Source organism: Gobio gobio, assembly GCF_949357685.1.
Source record: "Gobio gobio genome assembly, chromosome: 17".
In the NCBI taxonomy this organism is placed as follows: Eukaryota; Metazoa; Chordata; class Actinopteri; order Cypriniformes; family Gobionidae; genus Gobio; species Gobio gobio.
The window spans coordinates 23,166,578-23,181,013 of record NC_137110.1 but is presented as its reverse complement, the minus strand read 5'-3'; positions in this window follow the sequence as shown (position 1 = coordinate 23,181,013).

Here is a 14,436-nt window from a genome sequence, read left to right as displayed (position 1 = left end):
TCTGACCTTATGCGCCTCAGTGTTTGAGCAAAAAAAAGTTCACTCAAGCTTATTCACCTCAACACTGAGTTGCACAAGCTTAGACCAATTAGGCCTTTAGTAACAAAAAGAAATACAAAACCTGTCCCAATTGAAAGAAAACAAGTTAATAAAAAGATTCAATCCGAAATATGGCAATAACATAGCATATTAATGAGAGATTTATAAGCATTTTTTTTTCACAACAGATGTAACAACCCCCACCCTCCCGAAAAATAGATTAAAAATACTAATTTTTGAAGAGGAAGTTTTTATACTTTTATTTTTTATACATTTATTTATTTATTTATTTATTTATTTTAAATACAATTTTACAGGAGTATTCATACTGAAAGGGATTCACACACAAATTAAAGTTGTCATTATCTACCGATACTTACAAAATACACATTTTCAGAATGTGACATCACCAGTTCCACTCATTTGTGAGTGAACAATCCCTTTCTAAAATCAAAAACTGAATTATATTAAAGACTTGCAGGATGTGTGAATGTCTGTGTATGAGTAATGACGAGAATCAGGTGGTTTTTGTTTCCTATTCCAGGGTATAGATATTTTCCTCCACTGGTCTTCTTGTGCGTATTTCATATATAATGTGTCGGGCTCCTTTGAGAAACTGAGGTTCAAAACACAGCAATCATTGTGATTACACTGCATTTCAAAGAGCAATATAGTATTCTAGAAGTGAATCACATGTACTTGCCACCCACTGTCAAATACCGTCCCATAAAGGCCACCTGAATCGAAAATACATATTTCCTTTCAGCTCAGAATATATGTACATCACAACTCAACTCATTGAAATGTCATTAAACAAATGTTCAGTAGATTCATAGCTATACGTACGTTTGAAGGTCAGAAGGGCCAGTGCGCCCAAGAGGAGCAGTAGCAGACTGAGAGACAGAGACAGCATGGGATGTTGTTTATCTGTAGTGTGATCCGAGAGATCGGCTCTTCCATCTTTAAATCACAAAGTCAGAAGGGTTTCATCATTTTAAGTTACATTTTATGGTTTAAATTCAGTTTCAAATGTTCCTTTGTTCCCTGTCTGGTTTTGACAATGACTTAGTTAATGTGGTTGTGTTTATTCTCCTGCAATCTACTGAGTTTTCCATTGTGGATTTATTAATTAAAGGCTCATTTGTTTTCATCTACTTCGCTATGTGCATCACCGTAGCCACCACTGTTACATTATACCAGACCCACAAATTGAGTAGTTATGGACATAGCTGTCCAGCTGCTCTGCCTGGAGTAAGAGCAGCAAATTCTCCTGAGGACCACACCCGAGGATTCCTACAACTGCCATGCTAAACAGATTTTCCGGACAGCTCCCCGCACCTTTTATTTTACCAGCTTGAATGCAGAAACCAAAGCATGCCTACGCAGTGTCAGTCCTCAGGGGAAATCCACTGTGTTTGGGGTGTGGGTGCTGATGAATAACAGATCAGCGTTCACCATTGGCCCTGTGGAGGACATCACAAGTCCCACTCCAGATTCAGAGCCCAGCCCGCCACTGCCCCCACACACTGCATGGAGCGAATGCCTGAGCCAACCACAGACAGTGAGCCTGAGCCTGCTGCAATTCATGAGCCAGCTAAGAGGACTGAGCAAACCATCCGCCCGGAACCTGAACCACATGGTGAGGAGAGAAAATATCAATAATCGATAAATCGATTCATGTTTCGATTCATGGTCGCTAAGGGGAACCAAAATGTTCGATGTGACCAGGGGCACTTTTACTAAAATGGCTATAACTTGTGAACAAAACAAGATATTTTCGCTAAACTCGGGACAGATGTGTATGAGCTCAATCTTAGGTCATGTGAAAAAAATTGCGACGATTGGCCACTTGGTGGCACTATAACGGAAAAAAATCCATAAAAATGGCTGTAATCACACCTAACCGTTGAAAATTGGCATACAAGCTGTGTCCCAAAGTGAAGGGTGCGCACTTCGAAGGCCGTGCACGTCGAAGGCCAGACCAGGCCACGCCTTCGAAGTGCATGAAGGGCGAACCGAGGGACAGGGTTGCCAGGTCTGCACAACAAAACCCCTCCAATTGCTAATCAAAAGTAGGGGAATCATGGCCAAAATGGGCCAGCATATGCCAAAACGCGGGGGGTGCCCAGTACAAATATTGCTAAAGTAAAGACAACTTACACCTGTGGACTATAGGCTACAAACAAAACAACCCAAATCAACAGTAAATGCTTCCCAATTCCAGACTTGGCAACACTGAACCGAGCGTCGTTGAATGGGCTGTTGCAGGTGTGTGACTGACAGCGGACGTTCGTGAGGAGATTTTAAAAAGAGAAATGGAGCAGAATTTATTTATTTAAGTAGAATATCCTACACACAGTGTCAGAAAAGATGATTTATGGCTTTATTTATGACCATAGTTATGTCCAAGTGTCACTCAAACTGACAGGTCAGGGGTCTGTCAATGGATGTATTTATGAGTGTTGTCACCCTGATTGACAGGTCACGAGTGTCAATCAGATATAGGGTCTGTTGGATTTATAGTGAGATATATGGGTACATTTATGGCGGGTGTATCTCCCCCCCAGATTGGCGTTTTTACAACATTTTTGTTGAACCCTAGCTCTATGGCTCCTTTCAGTCTGTTGGAAACTCTTTGTGATTGTGTTTCCTTTGATTGTTGGGGGGTGAAAGTCACACAAGCAAGTTTTTAACTTTATGTTGACATCTCAGCAGGATCAGCAGTGTTTGATAGGGTATATGTTAATTGTGTCAAGACATACAGGACTACCATTACCCCTATGCAGCACTGGCTATATCCATTAAAATAACATGTATGGGCATGATCTATATAGATCAACTGTGTGTGTATTGCCACCACATTAGTACCTGAACTATAGGTTAATGTTAGTGTTTAAGACAAAGAATCAGAAATAATCATCAAGCCAAAGAGTCCTCATTAGTGACATACCCATCCTATTTTCTTCTCAACAATGTTGAAAACTTTCTAGAACATCTGAATCTGTGTTTCCAGACACAATGAGAGGATCTATGTTAAAAATACAAAAATAATTAAAAACATTTATTTAACTCAAAATGAAGGTGTTTGTGAGTCAATCTGGTGGGGGAAGAGATCATCCTTAATGTGTGAATGGATTTACGAGAGTTGCTTTGTCTAGATGTTTAACGAAGTTTAAAGACATTTTATCAAAACCTATCTGTTGATTCTGGGATCTTATTTGGATTTAGTGCACATAGTTTTGTCTTTATTTTTGTTATTTAAGAATTTTTGTTTTTAAAGAAATGTTTTAGCTTTTAATCCAACCATACACTGTGTGTGCCACAAAAGCAAAGCATGTTGTTTATTTTCTTTTAATAAAACTTGACTTTGACTATTTTTATTCTTTAAATTCTTATAAAAAAGTCTGGTGACATGTATTTTTTCTTCAGGAGTGATAAGTAAAGACAAGTAAAAACTCTTTGGATGTGTTTTTGGCAAACACATCATTTTCACTTAGAAAGCGTTTTAATGTTTGGACTGAACCTTTTTCTTTTGACAAACCTATATTTCATATGATTTACCTGAGGTGTTTAACAACCACAAGAGATACATGTTGATCTCTTTGTTTCAGGTAGTGCAAACATGTGATGTTTAAGAAAGCTAATCTTGGTTTAATCTTTGTGAGGCCAGAACACAAAATTTAGTGTTGGGTGATCCAGACAAAGGTTCACTAAAAGTTAATGAGTTTGTTTGCCCATATAATTTTAAGATATTGGGTTTAACCTATTTGGCTTGCTGACCACTGATGAGGGGGCTCGATGAAACAGTTTCAACTCGAGCTCTGATATACCCCCACAGTGACTAAATATAGGATGTGATTATGTAGGGCAAGGTACCTAAGATGTCTGTTGATTGGAAGATTAGATGGGCTTGCTCTACCCTAAATTACGTTTAGGAACTTTACAAAATATTCTAGAAGTCATTTTCACTCTGTGAGTATGCTTCAACATGTAAATATACAATATATTGCATATTATGGTTTCATGTTGCTTTAAAGTTTTTGTTTGTTTGTTTGTTTTTTACTAACATCCAGCAGAAAATGAAAGAGATGAGCTTAAGATGTTTCAACTATTACCATCCTCTTTGACCCCAAATAAACAGGTAATGGGATGTTTTATCAAAGCGACAAAATACACAGTTAGATGTTTTTTCTTGGTATGTGTGTGTGTGTGTGTGTGTGTGTGTGTGTGTGTGTGTGTGTTTAGAAGTAGTAGTAGTAGTAGTAGTAGTAGTAGTAGTAGTAGTAGTAGTAGTAGTAGTAGTAGTAGTGGTAAAAATCTTTGTGTGCATTTTTATATTTTATATTTTTTCAGGGGTTATGTCACACCGCTGTTATTCAAAGTTCCACACTCTTGGCTATGGATAACTTTCAAAATAATCTTTATACAGGAATCATGTGTCCAAAATACCTTTCATTTTAAATTCAAAAGACCAAGAATGACCTTACTAAGAAAAGACAACATGCATTGAAAAGTATAATTTATAATGAATACAAAAAAAAAAATTTGTGAGCAATTGTGAAAGTTTGTAAATTGGTTTTGTAAGTTATGTTTTTATATCTTACATTGGAAAGTGTGTGTGATGAACACAGACCTTTGTGTGCAATTTGTAAGTTTGTTACAAGTTTGTAAATGTGTTTTTACATTTTACTTGTATTCTTCTATTACACTATTACTAGATTTAGTCATCTTGTTCAGATAGCACATTTTCATGTTTCTTCTTCTGTTCGGCTGTTTCGTTTTAGGTGAAGACGCCTCTTTGGATGTTGTCAACAAACCATGATCAAATCAGAGTAAGATCATAATTCTCACATTGGAAAGTGTGTGTGTGTGTGTGTGTGTGTGTGTGTGTGAACACAGACCTTTCATATACGAAAAGTTTTTTTTGTCTAAACATTCTCTTTTGACAAACCAACATTTCAAATGATTTTCCTAAGGTGTTTAACATTTGCAGAATCATTTCTTTCAACACCCCCCCCCCCCCCCCCGCTTGACATTAAATATTATAGTGTGTTTTCAGCTATTATCACCATCTTCTTTAAATCAAAAAAGCTACTACATGTGCTAAAATATTTGAACAGGTGTTGCTCTTCTATTAGAACTATGCCACACTGTTGTAATGCAAACACATTAAGAAACTATAAAGATGTAAAGGCTGGATAAATTAATAACATCATCTTTATACCAGTATTCATTTTGCACAAAAGTAAATTCAAGAGGTCAATTTATTAGGAATGTGTGTAAGGCATATAGGAAAAGAGTCATTTAGCTATAAAGAATACAGAAATCCTTTCTTTTGATCTTTTGTAAAAGTTTATGGAGATTTTGTAAATAAAAATGTTCCACTAGTCGATGACGCTGTTTACATTTTTGTAACATTTGTGCAGTTTGTAAAGACTACTCTCATGAAAACATGAACAAATACAGCATAGAGAGAATAGGTGACAGTCCTTCTACATGACACTGTTTAAGACTAAACAAATTATTTTTATTTGAGGTCATCTTTCTGGGTAGTCTGAAACATCGACATGATAATGAGTCTTGCTGTTTTCTACCTCTACAACTATTACACTTTAAACTATTGCACTAAAATCTGTAAATTTCATGGCACAGTCACAGATAGTTATTTTGTGTATTTCTCTAAAAAAAAAAGTTAAGTAAATGTAATACAGTTAAGTAGTAATTTAAGTGAAAGGTGAGATGATTCTTGTTTTTTTTTTTATTTGTTCACACCAATACTTTGACAGCAGTGATTTCGGTGTCTGTCTTATAGATCTGATGCAGAAAACAGACGTTGTGTCTCAATATTTTGTTATACCAAAATGTTTTAACATACTGTAAATATGTAGTAATAAATAGTTAGTTCAATAGTTCTGTTGCATTTGCTAGCTGAGATAATTTACAGTTATATGTGAAACAAAATCAGTCACTTCAGAGTTAGATTCTAATTTATATTGAACATTTGTTATTGTACCGCACGTTTAACAGTGTTAGTGCTCTTGGCCCTCATCAAGGTTTACATAAGTCACAAGGTCTTTCTTAGTGGTCATCTGACTCTGAAACAGCCAAAATATTAGCATGTAACCGTATGGAGACATTTTTTGTTTTTATGCGTTCTTTTATTTTGTTTGCATTTCTCCTGAAACACACTGTTTTGAAATTGTGTGTGTGTGTGTGTGTGTGTGTGTGTGTGTATGTGTGTCTGTTTTCCTTACACTTTGCAAAACAACAACAGTGTTTCGTAGAATCTGCTGTAATGTAAGGAAACTTTGTTATTGTCTTCTCTTTGTTCATATACGACAGTGTTCCTGTGAATTTGTTTGCTTTAATAAAATTATGGTTTTAAACCATCCTCGTCACTGGAGACATGTACATTATATTATTATACTATCCTAGTTTTTGAATAGCGTTGACATAGATTTGTGGGGTGGTATGTGGATATTAAAAGCAGCAAGGAACTAGGTAATATTTTATCAGCAACCCTCACAATCTATGGTGTAAAACAAAATACAGTGCACACCGATTTACCAACAAATTACTTTATCACTTTTGTTTAAAGAAAAGGGTTGCTTTTCTGAATTATCTCAACAACTGTGGTGTTTTATGACTAGCCTACTGAAGCTGTCACATTCTTGGGGCGTCCCATTCTTGGATGTTTCGCACCTACTGGCCCTACCTCATGAATTTGGTATTTAAAAAAGGTTTAGGATACAGTAATTAAAACACAGAAGGCATTCTACAACACTAACGTTTAAAATTGCTACTCCCAATGGTAATGTATTGAGTTTTTGCTTCTGTTTTTGTGTTACTTGACATTATCCGTGTTCCTTGCTAGATGTTTACAATTTTTTGTTATTTTTTCTTTACAGTGATTGGATCCAATTTCCCACATCTTTAAGAGTATGTATGTTACTGTCATAATAATAGTTTATTCAGATTGTTGAAAATTGTTTAAAAGTGTTTGTATATTTTTGAAAAAAAGAATAAAAAAAACTAAAACAAAACAGTCCAATTATTATCGATGTGTTATACGCAATACATTGCGTTTTAATTTTACTTGAGACAATTTAATATGTTGATGTCACTAATCGAACATCTTAAAATTTTCTTTGGTAAAAGTTAACTTAAAGGCTGCACAAAAAGAAATGCCATCCTATCTACTTTCTAAATGCATATTATGATTCCGAACAATCCACCATGTGCATAGGATTTTTATTTGTTTTTGACCTTGTAATATTTAATCAAAATATCAAAACTGGTTAAAATGATAAACTTCTCTCTGGTGACATATGTAGGACTTTTACATGTGGCGATTTCTGTTAGATCGCGACTTAACAGTTGTTGGGTTTTTTTTTCAATTTCTAACAATTGCCTCAATGCCTTTTGTCCAAACTGTTGTCATATCTTCAAAACTCTAAACAATTACCACAACATCCATCTGTTGTGACCATACCATTAACACAATTCATGTTGTATTCACGCAATATGCAGTCAGTTGATACAATTTTAAAATGCTTACATTTTTCTTTTCATACAAGCTTACCCAATACCAAAATAAATAGATTTTTCTGGTCATATCTACTGGTAAATGCTTATTTATATATGGGTAAACATATATCTATTGGTAAAATGCTTGTTAGCAGTTATAAAAAAACAAAAATGTTTCATTTTACATAGTTATTTATGACTCCCTGACAACAATCGTAAACCCAAGGTAACCCCAACCCCCCCAACCCCTGTCCTGATAAACTCTACAAACAGTGCTCTGTTATCACAAGCAATCTGGGTTTCCTAACTAAGCGAAGGGATCTAGCTCTACTAGCCAACCTGATTAGACGACTGCATCAGCACAGACGGCTGTACTGCAACATCTCATAGCTCAAAAGTTGAAGGAATATTGTCTGGTTGTTACATGGACTGCCAAAGTAAACTTCAACATTCCTTTTTGTCTGAGCCTGACATATACCACGCTTCTTCGACTCGCACTTTTGGGGATCTGACTCAAACACCCAAACTTCACAGCGTTAACGCCTGGTCTGGACAATAGTGCTGCAAGAACTCACTCACAGGAGATTCCAGGGACTATTCGAATCTTTCAGCATCAAATAGGGGACACAGTTTATACCGTGCACGAAGTTGAGTTCTGAAGAGACGTCTTCAAGACTGTGGATTTCTGGAATGGCTACGCAGAAGCTGAGCGACTGCCCACTGGGTTCTGATGATGCTGTGCAAAAGCAGGTGTGTGAATGCACCATGGGCAATGAATGTTGTGTAAAAGCTGTGTTAGGCGGTATGTTTAAAGATCATTTTAGAGGCCAGATGGTTGACTTGATGTATAAGATCATCAATGCAGCATGTGATTCAAATAATGATTGTGCAGGGGATACCAAACGTGTAACAAATCTAAAAAAAGAAATGGATGTCGTAAGAGGCCTGACAAATTCATGGCCTGATGTTACAAGCTTGTTTACTAATAACAAAGAGCCTCTCTGTGTAATCCTCAGAAAAGTTATTGATGCGTTGGGTGATTGTAGCGACGAGTTAGGAGTTACTGAGATGCTTTGTATGTATACATTTGTGACAGATCTATGTGTGTCACTGGTGTCAAAAAATGAGAAAACTGACACTGATGAAATGATTAGAACTCTGGTCAGCTTTACCCTAGAACAAAACATGATAGTCTGCAGAGATTTTCTTTTCTGGCTAGACCACATGTAATGTCCTTATTGTTGTTATAATGTGTGTATCTAATGCCATTTTTTATATTTTTCTTCACTACTTGAATGTATGAATGTATGTTCAACAATATATTGTTGACATAAAAGGCTGAATCACTTAACATGTTTTTTGTGATCATGTCTGAGCTCAAAAAAAAGTACAAATTGCACCTCTTAGACGTGAGGGAAATTGGATCCAATCACAGTTAAAAACAAATTTAAACGTATAGAAAGGAACACGGATAATGAAAGAAGCAAGAACTCAATACATTATCTTTGGGAGTACCCATTTTAACGCTAGAGTTGTAGAATGTCATTTTAATTACTGTATCATAAACCTTTCTAATCAGGTATTGGTTGGCTAGTAGAGCTAGATCCCTTCGCTTAGTTAGGAAACCCAGATTGCTTGTGATAACAGAGCACTGTTTGTAGAGTTTATCAGGACAGGGGTTGGGGGGGTTGGGGTTACCTTGGGTTTACGATTGTTGTCAGGGAGTCATAAATAACTATGTAAAATGAAACATTTTTGTTTTTTTATAACTGCTAACAAGCATTTTACCAATAGATATATGTTTACCCATATATAAATAAGCATTTACCAGTAGATATGACCAGAAAAATCTATTTATTTTGGTATTGGGTAAGCTTGTATGAAAAGAAAAATGTAAGCATTTTAAAATTGTATTAACTGACTGCATATTGCGTGAATACAACATGAATTGTGTTAATGGTATGGTCACAACAGATGGATGTTGTGGTAATTGTTTAGAGTTTTGAAGATATGACAACAGTTTGGACAAAAGGCATTGAGGCAATTGTTAGAAATTGAAAAAAAAAACCAACAACTGTTAAGTCGCGATCTAACAGAAATCGCCACATGTAAAAGTCCTACATATGTCACCAGAGAGAAGTTTATCATTTTAACCAGTTTTGATATTTTGATTAAATATTACGAGGTCAAAAACAAATAAAAATCCTATGCACATGGTGGATTGTTCGGAATCATAATATGCATTTAGAAAGTAGATAGGATGGCATTTCTTTTTGTGCAGCCTTTAAGTTAACTTTTACCAAAGAAAATTTTAAGATGTTCCATTAGTGACATCAACATATTAAATTGTCTCAAGTAAAATTAAAACGCAATGTATTGCGTATAACACATCGATAATAATTGGACTGTTTTGTTTTAGTTTTTTTTATTCTTTTTTTCAAAAATATACAAACACTTTTAAACAATTTTCAACAATCTGAATAAACTATTATTATGACAGTAACATACATACTCTTAAAGATGTGGGAAATTGGATCCAATCACTGTAAAGAAAAAATAACAAAAAATTGTAAACATCTAGCAAGGAACACGGATAATGTCAAGTAACACAAAAACAGAAGCAAAAACTCAATACATTACCATTGGGAGTAGCAATTTTAAACGTTAGTGTTGTAGAATGCCTTCTGTGTTTTAATTACTGTATCCTAAACCTTTTTTAAATACCAAATTCATGAGGCCAGTAGGTGCGAAACATCCAAGAATGGGACGCCCCAAGAATGTGACAGCTTCAGTAGGCTAGTCATAAAACACCACAGTTGTTGAGATAATTCAGAAAAGCAACCCTTTTCTTTAAACAAAAGTGATAAAGTAATTTGTTGGTAAATCGGTGTGCACTGTATTTTGTTTTACACCATAGATTGTGAGGGTTGCTGATAAAATATTACCTAGTTCCTTGCTGCTTTTAATATCCACATACCACCCCACAAATCTATGTCAACGCTATTCAAAAACTAGGATAGTATAATAATATAATGTACATGTCTCCAGTGACGAGGATGGTTTAAAACCATAATTTTATTAAAGCAAACAAATTCACAGGAACACTGTCGTATATGAACAAAGAGAAGACAATAACAAAGTTTCCTTACATTACAGCAGATTCTACGAAACACTGTTGTTGTTTTGCAAAGTGTAAGGAAAACAGACACACATACACACACACACACACACACACACACACACAATTTCAAAACAGTGTGTTTCAGGAGAAATGCAAACAAAATAAAAGAACGCATAAAAACAAAAAATGTCTCCATACGGTTACATGCTAATATTTTGGCTGTTTCAGAGTCAGATGACCACTAAGAAAGACCTTGTGACTTATGTAAACCTTGATGAGGGCCAAGAGCACTAACACTGTTAAACGTGCGGTACAATAACAAATGTTCAATATAAATTAGAATCTAACTCTGAAGTGACTGATTTTGTTTCACATATAACTGTAAATTATCTCAGCTAGCAAATGCAACAGAACTATTGAACTAACTATTTATTACTACATATTTACAGTATGTTAAAACATTTTGGTATAACAAAATATTGAGACACAACGTCTGTTTTCTGCATCAGATCTATAAGACAGACACCGAAATCACTGCTGTCAAAGTATTGGTGTGAACAAATAAAAAAAAAAACAAGAATCATCTCACCTTTCACTTAAATTACTACTTAACTGTATTACATTTACTTAACTTTTTTTTTTAGAGAAATACACAAAATAACTATCTGTGACTGTGCCATGAAATTTACAGATTTTAGTGCAATAGTTTAAAGTGTAATAGTTGTAGAGGTAGAAAACAGCAAGACTCATTATCATGTCGATGTTTCAGACTACCCAGAAAGATGACCTCAAATAAAAATAATTTGTTTAGTCTTAAACAGTGTCATGTAGAAGGACTGTCACCTATTCTCTCTATGCTGTATTTGTTCATGTTTTCATGAGAGTAGTCTTTACAAACTGCACAAATGTTACAAAAATGTAAACAGCGTCATCGACTAGTGGAACATTTTTATTTACAAAATCTCCATAAACTTTTACAAAAGATCAAAAGAAAGGATTTCTGTATTCTTTATAGCTAAATGACTCTTTTCCTATATGCCTTACACACATTCCTAATAAATTGACCTCTTGAATTTACTTTTGTGCAAAATGAATACTGGTATAAAGATGATGTTATTAATTTATCCAGCCTTTACATCTTTATAGTTTCTTAATGTGTTTGCATTACAACAGTGTGGCATAGTTCTAATAGAAGAGCAACACCTGTTCAAATATTTTGGTTGTCAAAAGAGAATGTTTAGACAAAAAAAACTTTTCGTAAATGAAAGGTCTGTGTTCACACACACACACACACACACACACTTTCCAATGTGAGAATTATGATCTTACTCTGATTTGATCATGGTTTGTTGACAACATCCAAAGAGGCGTCTTCACCTAAAACGAAACAGCCGAACAGAAGAAGAAACATGAAAATGTGCTATCTGAACAAGATGACTAAATCTAGTAATAGTGTAATAGAAGAATACAAGTAAAATGTAAAAACACATTTACAAACTTGTAACAAACTTACAAATTGCACACAAAGGTCTGTGTTCATCACACACACTTTCCAATGTAAGATATAAAAACATAACTTACAAAACCAATTTACAAACTTTCACAATTGCTCACAAATTTTTTTTTTTGTATTCATTATAAATTATACTTTTCAATGCATGTTGTCTTTTCTTAGTAAGGTCATTCTTGGTCTTTTGAATTTAAAATGAAAGGTATTTTGGACACATGATTCCTGTATAAAGATTATTTTGAAAGTTATCCATAGCCAAGAGTGTGGAACTTTGAATAACAGCGGTGTGACATAACCCCTGAAAAAATATAAAATATAAAAATGCACACAAAGATTTTTACCACTACTACTACTACTACTACTACTACTACTACTACTACTTCTAAACACACACACACACACACACACACACACACACACACACACACACACACACACACACACACACACACACACACACACACACACACACACACACACACACACACACACACACACACACACACACATACCAAGAAAAAACATCTAACTGTGTATTTTGTCGCTTTGATAAAACATCCCATTACCTGTTTATTTGGGGTCAAAGAGGATGGTAATAGTTGAAACATCTTAAGCTCATCTCTTTCATTTTCTGCTGGATGTTAGTAAAAAACAAACAAACAAACAAAAACTTTAAAGCAACATGAAACCATAATATGCAATATATTGTATATTTACATGTTGAAGCATACTCACAGAGTGAAAATGACTTCTAGAATATTTTGTAAAGTTCCTAAACGTAATTTAGGGTAGAGCAAGCCCATCTAATCTTCCAATCAACAGACATCTTAGGTACCTTGCCCTACATAATCACATCCTATATTTAGTCACTGTGGGGGTATATCAGAGCTCGAGTTGAAACTGTTTCATCGAGCCCCCTCATCAGTGGTCAGCAAGCCAAATAGGTTAAACCCAATATCTTAAAATTATATGGGCAAACAAACTCATTAACTTTTAGTGAACCTTTGTCTGGATCACCCAACACTAAATTTTGTGTTCTGGCCTCACAAAGATTAAACCAAGATTAGCTTTCTTAAACATCACATGTTTGCACTACCTGAAACAAAGAGATCAACATGTATCTCTTGTGGTTGTTAAACACCTCAGGTAAATCATATGAAATATAGGTTTGTCAAAAGAAAAAGGTTCAGTCCAAACATTAAAACGCTTTCTAAGTGAAAATGATGTGTTTGCCAAAAACACATCCAAAGAGTTTTTACTTGTCTTTACTTATCACTCCTGAAGAAAAAATACATGTCACCAGACTTTTTTATAAGAATTTAAAGAATAAAAATAGTCAAAGTCAAGTTTTATTAAAAGAAAATAAACAACATGCTTTGCTTTTGTGGCACACACAGTGTATGGTTGGATTAAAAGCTAAAACATTTCTTTAAAAACAAAAATTCTTAAATAACAAAAATAAAGACAAAACTATGTGCACTAAATCCAAATAAGATCCCAGAATCAACAGATAGGTTTTGATAAAATGTCTTTAAACTTCGTTAAACATCTAGACAAAGCAACTCTCGTAAATCCATTCACACATTAAGGATGATCTCTTCCCCCACCAGATTGACTCACAAACACCTTCATTTTGAGTTAAATAAATGTTTTTAATTATTTTTGTATTTTTAACATAGATCCTATCATTGTGTCTGGAAACACAGATTCAGATGTTCTAGAAAGTTTTCAACATTGTTGAGAAGAAAATAGGATGGGTATGTCGCTAATGAGGACTCTTTGGCTTGATGATTATTTCTGATTCTTTGTCTTAAACACTAACATTAACCTATAGTTCAGGTACTAATGTGGTGGCAATACACACACAGTTGATCTATATAGATCATGCCCATACATGTTATTTTAATGGATATAGCCAGTGCTGCATTGGGGTAATGGTAGTCCTGTATGTCTTGACACAATTAACATATACCCTATCAAACACTGCTGATCCTGCTGAGATGTCAACATAAAGTTAAAAACTTGCTTGTGTGACTTTCACCCCCCAACAATCAAAGGAAACACAATCACAAAGAGTTTCCAACAGACTGAAAGGAGCCATAGAGCTAGGGTTCAACAAAAATGTTGTAAAAACGCCAATCTGGGGGGGAGATACACCCGCCATAAATGTACCCATATATCTCACTATAAATCCAACAGACCCTATATCTGATTGACACTCGTGACCTGTCAATCAGGG